Here is an 8,418-nt window from a genome sequence, read left to right on the forward strand (position 1 = left end):
TGTGTAGGTGTGCCATTACAACAACATCAAAAAACATGCTTTGTAAGTGGCAGGATTAGAACCTGGGTCTCCCAAAGGACAAGCCAACAGCGCTAATTTTAACATGCTAAACATGATAATATATATTATATATATGCCATTTAGCAGACGCTTTTATCCAAATCGACTTACAGTCATGGGTGCATACATTTTACGTATGGGTGGTCCCGGGAATCTAACCCAATACCCTGGCATTTCAAGCATCATGCTCACCAACTGAGCTCCAAATTATAATTAAGGAGACACAGTGCTAGCTTCTCTGCTCTTTTCACTGGGCTTCTTCCTATGGTCACTGACCAACATATGAAGAAGAGAGGTGTGCACCTGCAGCTGCAGCACTCCGAATGGTTGGCTCAGAAATAAGAAATAATTATTTTTAACACACTTGAATAATTATACTCAGGTAGGCTAAGTTACCTTTTTACAGAATGGCATTACAGAATTTGCCATTCCATACGTGGAAAAAATTATTGCCACACAACCTTTTCACATGTGAAGAGAATAACTCTATTTTACCACCACATGTGAATTTGCATGTAAAACTGCAAATTTGACATGCGTTTTTTTGTAATGGTGTTGGAATTGTGTCTGCACTTTTCAATGAATGTGTCTGCACTGTGTGCACCTTCAGTTTGTTCGTACATCTTATGTGTGCGTTTGTGTGTGTGTGGTTGTGTGTGTGTGCGGTTGTGTGTCTGTGACTACCTTGGTGTGTATAGGTTATTGCCGGGTGTGTGTGTGTGTGTGTGTGTGTGTGTGTGTGTGTGTGTGTGTGTGTGTGTGTGTGTGTGTGTGTGTGTGTGTGTGTGTGTGTGTGTGTGTGTGTGTGTGTGGGAGGGAGGGCTAAGTCTACCCAAACAAATTATCCCTCTGTGACAGTGCTGGTGGGGAGGTCAAGGGAGCGAGACAGAGTGACAGGTTCCACTGTGATTGGCTCTCCCTGCTGACAGCCTCAGAGAGGATCACAGTATCAGAGTGTCAGCCACTATCAGCTCCACTGTGGGGAAACAGCCATGATGCATGGACTCGGTCTCTCTCTTGTGCCCAGTTTTTCTTTCTCTACCCTCTCTATCTCCTTCCTTTCTTTTCTCTATTTCTTGCCCTTTAATCCTCCTCTTTACCCTCAATTTATTTTTTCCCTCTCTTGTTTTCCTTTCTCTCTCTCTCCCGCTCTTACCGCTCTCTTTCTCTCCCAACTTGCCTTTCTCTATGTTTTTCAGCCTCTCTCTCAATTCAATTCAATTCAATTCAAGGGGCTTTATTGGCATGGGAAACATATGTTAACATTGCCGAAGCAAGTGAAGTAGACAATAAACAAAAGTGAAATAAACAATAAAAATGAACAGTAAAAATTACACTCTCAGAAGTTCCAAAAGAATAAAGACATTTCAAATGTCATTATCTGTACAGCCGTGGCCAAAAGTTTTGAGAATGACGCATATTATTTTTCACAGTCTGCTGCCTCAGTTTGTATGATGGCAATTTGCATTAGAGGTCGACCGATTATGATTTTTCAACGCCGATACCGATGGAACGTTCCACAAATTATACCCACCCAGGTTGAAGTCATAAACAGCGCAATGCTTGAAGCACAGCGAAGGGCTGTTTGAATGAATGCTTACGAGCCTGCTGCTGCCTACCACCGCTCAGTCAGACTGCTTTATCAAATCATAGACTTAATTATAATATAATAAACACACAGAAATACGAGCCTTGGGTCATTAATATGGTTGAATCTGGAAACTGTCATCTCGAAAACAAAAGTTTTTTTCTTTCAGTGACATACGGAACCGTTCCGTATTTTATCTAACGGGTGACTAAGTCTAAATATTCATGTTAGGCATTGATGTTTATGGTTAGGTACATTGGTGCAACGACAGTACTTTTTTCGCAAATGCGCTTGTTAAATCAACACCCGTTTGTCGAAGTAGGCTGTGATTCAATGAAAATTAACAGGCACCGCATCGATCATATGCAACGCAGGACACGTTAGATAAACTAGTAATATCATCAACCATGTGTAGTTAACTAGTGATTATGTTAAGATTGATCGTTTTTTATAAGTCTAATGCTAGCTAGCAACTTAACTTTGCTTCTTGCTGCCCTCGCGTTACAGGTAGTCAGCCTGTTAATCCTTGTGGAGTGCAATGTAAGGCAGGCGGTTAGAGCGTTGGACTGGTAACCGAAGGTTGCAAAAACGAATCCCCCCTGAACAAGGCAGTTAACCCCCGTTTCTAGGCCGTCATTGTAAATAAGAATGTGTTCTTAAAACCTCTCTAGGGTAGGTGGGACGAAATCGTCCCGCACTATTCAACAGCCAGTGACACATCAGAGCGCCAAATTTAAAACCACAAAATGTCATAATTCAAAGTTCTCAAACATAGGACTATTTTACACCATTTGAAAGATAAGACTCTCGTTAATCTAACCCCACTGTCCGATTTCAAAAAGGCTTTACAACAAAAGCAAAACATTAGATAATGTCAGCAGAGTACCCAGCCAGAAATAATCAGACACCCATTTTTCAAGCTAGCATATAATGTCACATAAACCCAAACCACAGCTAAATGCAGCACTAACCTTTGATGATCTTCATCAGATAACACGCCTAGGACATTATGTTATACAATACATACATGTTTTGTTCAATCAAGTTCATATTTATATCAAAAAACTGCTTTTTACATTAGCATGTGACGTTCAGAACTAGCATTCCCACCGAACACTTCCGGTGAATTTACTAAATTACTCACGATAAACGTTCACAAAAAACATAACAATTATTTAAAGAATTATAGATACAGAACTCCTTTATGCAATCGAGGTGTCCGATTTTAAAATAGCTTTTCGGTGAAAGCACATTTTGCAATATTCTGAGTAGATAGCTCGCCATCACAGGCTAGCTATTTTGACACCCACCAAGTTTGACACTCACTAAACTCAGAATTACTATTAGAAAAATTGGATTACCTTTGCTGTTCTTCGTCAGAATGCACTCCCAGGACTTCTACTTCAACAACAAATGTTGTTTTGGTTCCAAATAATCCATAGTTATATCCAAATACCTCGGTTTTGTTCGTTCGTTCAGGTCACTATCTGAAGGGTAACGCGCGAGCGCATTTCGTGACAAAAAATGTCAAAACATTCTATTACAGTACTTAGAAGCATGTCAAATGCTGTTTAAAATAAATTTTTATGCTATTTTTCTCGTAAAATAGCGATAATATTCCAACCGGGCAACGTTGTATTCATTCAAAGGCTGAAAGAAAAAAATTGAGAAGTCTCATAGACGTGCATCTCAGTCTCACTGTCCACAGGCTGACCACTTACAAACTCTGCTGCTGTACTTTGCTCAGAGACAGGAGACACCCCATTCCACTTTCTGGCGGCTTTACAGAGCCAATGGAAGCCTTAGAAAGTGTCACGTTACAGCACAGATGCTGTATTTTTGATAGAGATGCAACAGAAGGACAACAAATTGTCAGACAGGGCACTTCCTGTATGGAATCTTCATAGGTTTTGGCCTGCCATATGAGTTATGTTACATTTACATTTACATTTAAGTCATTTAGCAGACGCTCTTATCCAGAGCGACTTACAAATCGGTGCATTCACCTTATGATATCCAGTGGAAAAACCACTTTACAATAGTGCATCTAAATCTTTTGGGGGGGGGGGGGGGGTAGAAGGATTACTTTATCCTATTCCTTAAAGAGGTGGGGTTTCAGGTGTCTCCGGAAGGTGGTGATTGACTCCGCTGTCCTGGCGTCGTGAGGGAGCTTGTTCCACCATTGGGGTGCCAGAGCAGCGAACATGTTATACTCACTGACACCATTCAAACAGTTTTAGAAACTTTAGAGTGTTTTCTATCCAAATCTACTAATTATATGCATATTCTAGTTTCTGGCAGGAGTAGTAACCAGATTAAATCTGGTACGTTTTTTATCCGGCCGTGAAAATACTGCCCCCTAGCCCAGACAGGTTAATGACATCACAAAATGAAAAACAATATGACATTAGTTTTCTATAGCGCCCCACATTCTTATGTTAGAATTATTGTTCTAGTATTCACGTTTGACCGTGTTAGAGTTTTGAGGGAAAACTTCTGTGAAACAAAGAACATTCATTGGGTTAAATACTGGAGGGGGAGAGAAAGTCTCCTTCTCCTGTAATTTACAACAGGGTGTGAACTGTCGACCAACTAGCAGCTCCCCCCCTCGACTTGGGAAACATTAAACTGCACAATGCTAAGAGGTGTCTCACATATCTATTAGCTTGTGTCTCTCACTTACCCCAGTGGGTATGCAATCTACTGTAACATATGATTTACAGTACAGAACATTTGATTAAGATATGCACTGCTTGATTAACTTCATTGCTATTTTTGCACTGTGTGAAATTATTAAAAGTAAGGGTAGGTTTAGAGCATAGAATAAGCAATGGCACAAGCTCCACCCCTGGGGTGTTGTTGACTGGATCCTCAGACAGTTGTTTGACACCTATTAATTCAGTTCTCAAGTGTTGTTTAGTGCTCCTCCTTTAATCTAAGTTGTCCTCTTAATGGCTTATTCAAGTTTAGCGTGTGTACACGTGTATGCGAATGCAGCAGGTGGAGTCAGATTTTTTTGAGCAATGTCCACTTTCCTATTCATAGTAGCCTAAAGTGTTAGTTGTAATGTACAGGGTGCTTCAAGGAGGACCATAGCTTGCTGGTTCCTGGTACAAAAAGGCTGAGAAACACTGAATAGGATGTCAGATTTGTTTGAATCTTCTTATCAATAAAACAAATACATTTAAAAGGATAGTTCATCAAAAATGTATGTTTGGGTTTAATTAATCTTACCTTGACCTGTGTCTGTAGGCCAGTAGCGACAGCATCCACAATAATCCATTGTTTACTTTTGCCACAGCCAGGAGTAAGCATGCTTAGCATCTTACCCCCCAAATATACGTAATCTATGGTACCGATGTTAGCAAAGTTGCATAGCAGGCCGAAACTCCCTCTGCGAGTATTGTGGATACTGTCACTACTAGCTTACAGACACAACTCGAGGTAAGAGGAATTTGATCCAAATATTTTGTATATTTTTTAAGTATAGTATTTATTTGGTCAATATCCACAGTTATCATTTTAGTGGCATTTGATCTAGCTACACCTTCCCTTGTTAATACATTAGAAGTAGAAGTCAATCAAGTGAAAGTTATACACCATTCTGTCTGTTCTTCAGCCAGGTCACCCATGATACAAGTCAGTATTCGATGTCCATCCATGTTTGAGGATGTAGGCCACTAGGGGCAACAGTGAGCGCAGTTACCTTCAAGTAGGTTTTGGTATGCTAGTGCATTGTGGACAGGGATAGCTGATGGGCATAGGCATCTGCCTCTGATTCCAAAGGTTGCAAGTTTGAATCCAGCAATAGAAAGTTATTTTTGTTTTAAGCCTATCCCTTAACTCTTACCTTAACCATTAATGCCTAACCTTAAGATTTCAGAGTTAATGCCTAAACTTAACCCTAACCTTAAAAATTTGGAGTTAATGCCTAAAATTAACCTTAAAACCTTAGAAATTTGACATTTGCAACGCCTTTGAAATTTGACATTTGAGAAACATGGATGAACGTCTAATTCTGAAGTGAGAATGTGAGAGCTAGTTGTTTTCTTACAGTGCAAGTGTATTGTAGTATGCAATGAATGATCAATTTGAGTTCAATCTGATAATATCTTATATGGTACCACACACCCATTTCCAGGGGCCTTTTCAGGCCTGTTGTTGTACTTGTCATAGGTAGTAATTTAAAGCATCAGTGGAGACTGAAATTAGTTCCCACAATATGGTCTGGAAAGTAGACAGCCTTCATTACATTGACAGATAGTGTTTGGACTTCCTCCCATCCTATATTTTCTTTACTGTACATAAATTCAGAACAAGGACCCTTTGTCTTATTTAGCATAGTTGTTCAGCGTTCAATATTATGTCTAATACGAACCTCTGATCAGAAATCATTATTTGTTTAAAATGCAAACCTGAGGGTAAACAGAGCAATATGAGCAAAATGTATGTGAGAATATGTGACAAGTATTTGAGAATGGACATGGGTGGGCATAGGCACCAAGGACATGTCATGGACGAACAACACCACCACTCTTGTCAAGAGAGCGCAACAGCGTCTCTACTTCCTAAGGCATCTGAAGAAAGTTGTCATGCCATCCCCGGTACTCTCCAAATACAACCGCTGCACCATCGAGAGCTTCCTGACCGTTTGCATCACGGCCTGGTATGGGAATTGCTTTGTCCACAACCACAAGGCCCAGTATATCACTGAAGACGGCCCAGCACATCACTTGGACTGTGCGCCGACCCATCCAGGACATCTACTCGAAACGGTGCCTGAGGAAGGCCTGCAGCATCATCAAGGACACAACACACCCCACCCACGAGCTGTTCACTCCCTTACCGCCGGACAGATGGTATTGGAGCATGAGGTCTGATTCCAACAGGCTCAGAGACAGTTTCAGTCTAAAAGCCGTCAGACTGCTGAGCACTTGAACTGGACTGACCACCTGCTCTGATCTTCGCACCTTAGCACACACGCACGCACGCTCACACACACACACATACACACACACGCTCATGCTACACACATACATCACAACTGCTGCTACCGGACTATTGTTATGATTGCTAAATATTGCACAAATTAAACTCTTGACCCCAATCCCCCCTTCCCCAAAACATGTATAAATAATAGACTAGAAATTGTGCTTTTCTGTATTATACTTATGCTAAAATGTTTATTATATTCTACTGAACCATTTACTTTCTATTCGTATTCTTATCTTTGATTATTTCTTATTGTTGTTGCATTTTCGAGAAGGAACCTGCAAGTAAGAATTTCGTCGGACGGTCTATCAAGTCAAATCAAATCAAATTTGATTAGTCACATGCGCCAAATACATCAGGTGTAGACCTTACACTGAAATGCTTACCTACAAGCCCCTAACCAACAGTGCAGTTAAACAATACGAATAAGAACAATAAATAAAAGTAACAAGTAGTTAAAGAGAAGCAGTAAAATAACAATAGCAAGACTATATAGAGGGGGTACAGGTACAGAGTCAATATGTGAGGGCACTGGTTAGTTGAGGTAATTGAGGTAATATGTACATGTGGCTAGAGTTATTAAAGTGACTATGCATAGATAATAACAGAGTAGCAGCGGCGTAAAAGAGGGGTGGGTGGGCAATGAAAATGGTCTGGGTAGCCATTTGATTAGATGTTCAGGAGTCTTATGGCTTGGGGGTAGAAGCTGTTTAGAAGCCTCTTGAATCTAAACTTGGCACTCTGGTACCACTTGCCATGTGGAAGCAGAGAGAACAGTCTATGACTAGGGTGGCTGGAGTCTTTGACAATTGTTAGGGCCTTCCTCTGACCTCGCATGGTATAGAGGTCCTGGATGGCAGGAAGCTTGGCCCCAGTGATGTACTGGGCCGTATGCACTACCCTCTGTAGTGCTTTGCAGTCAGAGGCCAAGCAGTTGCCATACCTGGCAGTGATGCAACCGGACAGGATGCTCTCGATGGTGCAGCTGTAGAACCTTTTGAGGATCTGAGGACCCATGCCAAATATTTTCATTCTCCTGAGGGGGAATAGGTTTTGTCGTGCCCTCTTCACGACTGTCTTGGTGTGCTTGGACCATGTTAGTTTGTTGGTGAGGTGCACACCAAGGAACTTGAAGCTCTCAACCAGCTCCACTACAGCCCCGTCGATGAGAATGAGGACGTGCTCGGTCCTCCTTTTCCTGTCATCCACAATCATCTACTATGTCTTCATCACGTTGAGGGAGAGGTTGTTGTCCTGGCACCATACGGCCAAGTCTCTGACCTACTCCCTATAGGCTGTCTTGTCGTTGTCGGTGATCAGGCCTACTACTGTTGTGTCAACGGCAAATGTAATGATGGTGTTGGAGTCGTGCGTGGCCGTGCAGTCATGAGTGAACAGGGACTGCAGGAGGGACTGAGCACGCACCACTGAGGGGCCCCAGTGTTGAGGATCAGTGTAGCGGATGTGGTGTTACCTACCTTACTACCTGGGGGAGGCCCGTCAGGAAGTCCAGGATCCAGATGCAGAGGGAGGTGTTTAGTCCCAGGTTCCTTAGCTTATTGATGAGCTTTGAGGGCACTATGGTGTTGAATGCTGAGCTGTAGTCAATTAATAGCATTCTCACATAGGTGTTCCTTTTGTCCAGGTGGTAAAGGGCAGTGTCGAGTGCAATAGAGATTGCGTCATCTGTGGATCTATTAGGGCCGTATGCAAATTGGAGTGAGTCTAGGGTTTCTGGGATAATGTAGTTGATATGGGCCATGACCAGCCTTTCAAAG

The sequence above is a fragment of the Salmo trutta genome, chromosome 22 (genome assembly GCF_901001165.1).
Source record: "Salmo trutta chromosome 22, fSalTru1.1, whole genome shotgun sequence".
Taxonomy (NCBI): domain Eukaryota; kingdom Metazoa; phylum Chordata; class Actinopteri; order Salmoniformes; family Salmonidae; genus Salmo; species Salmo trutta.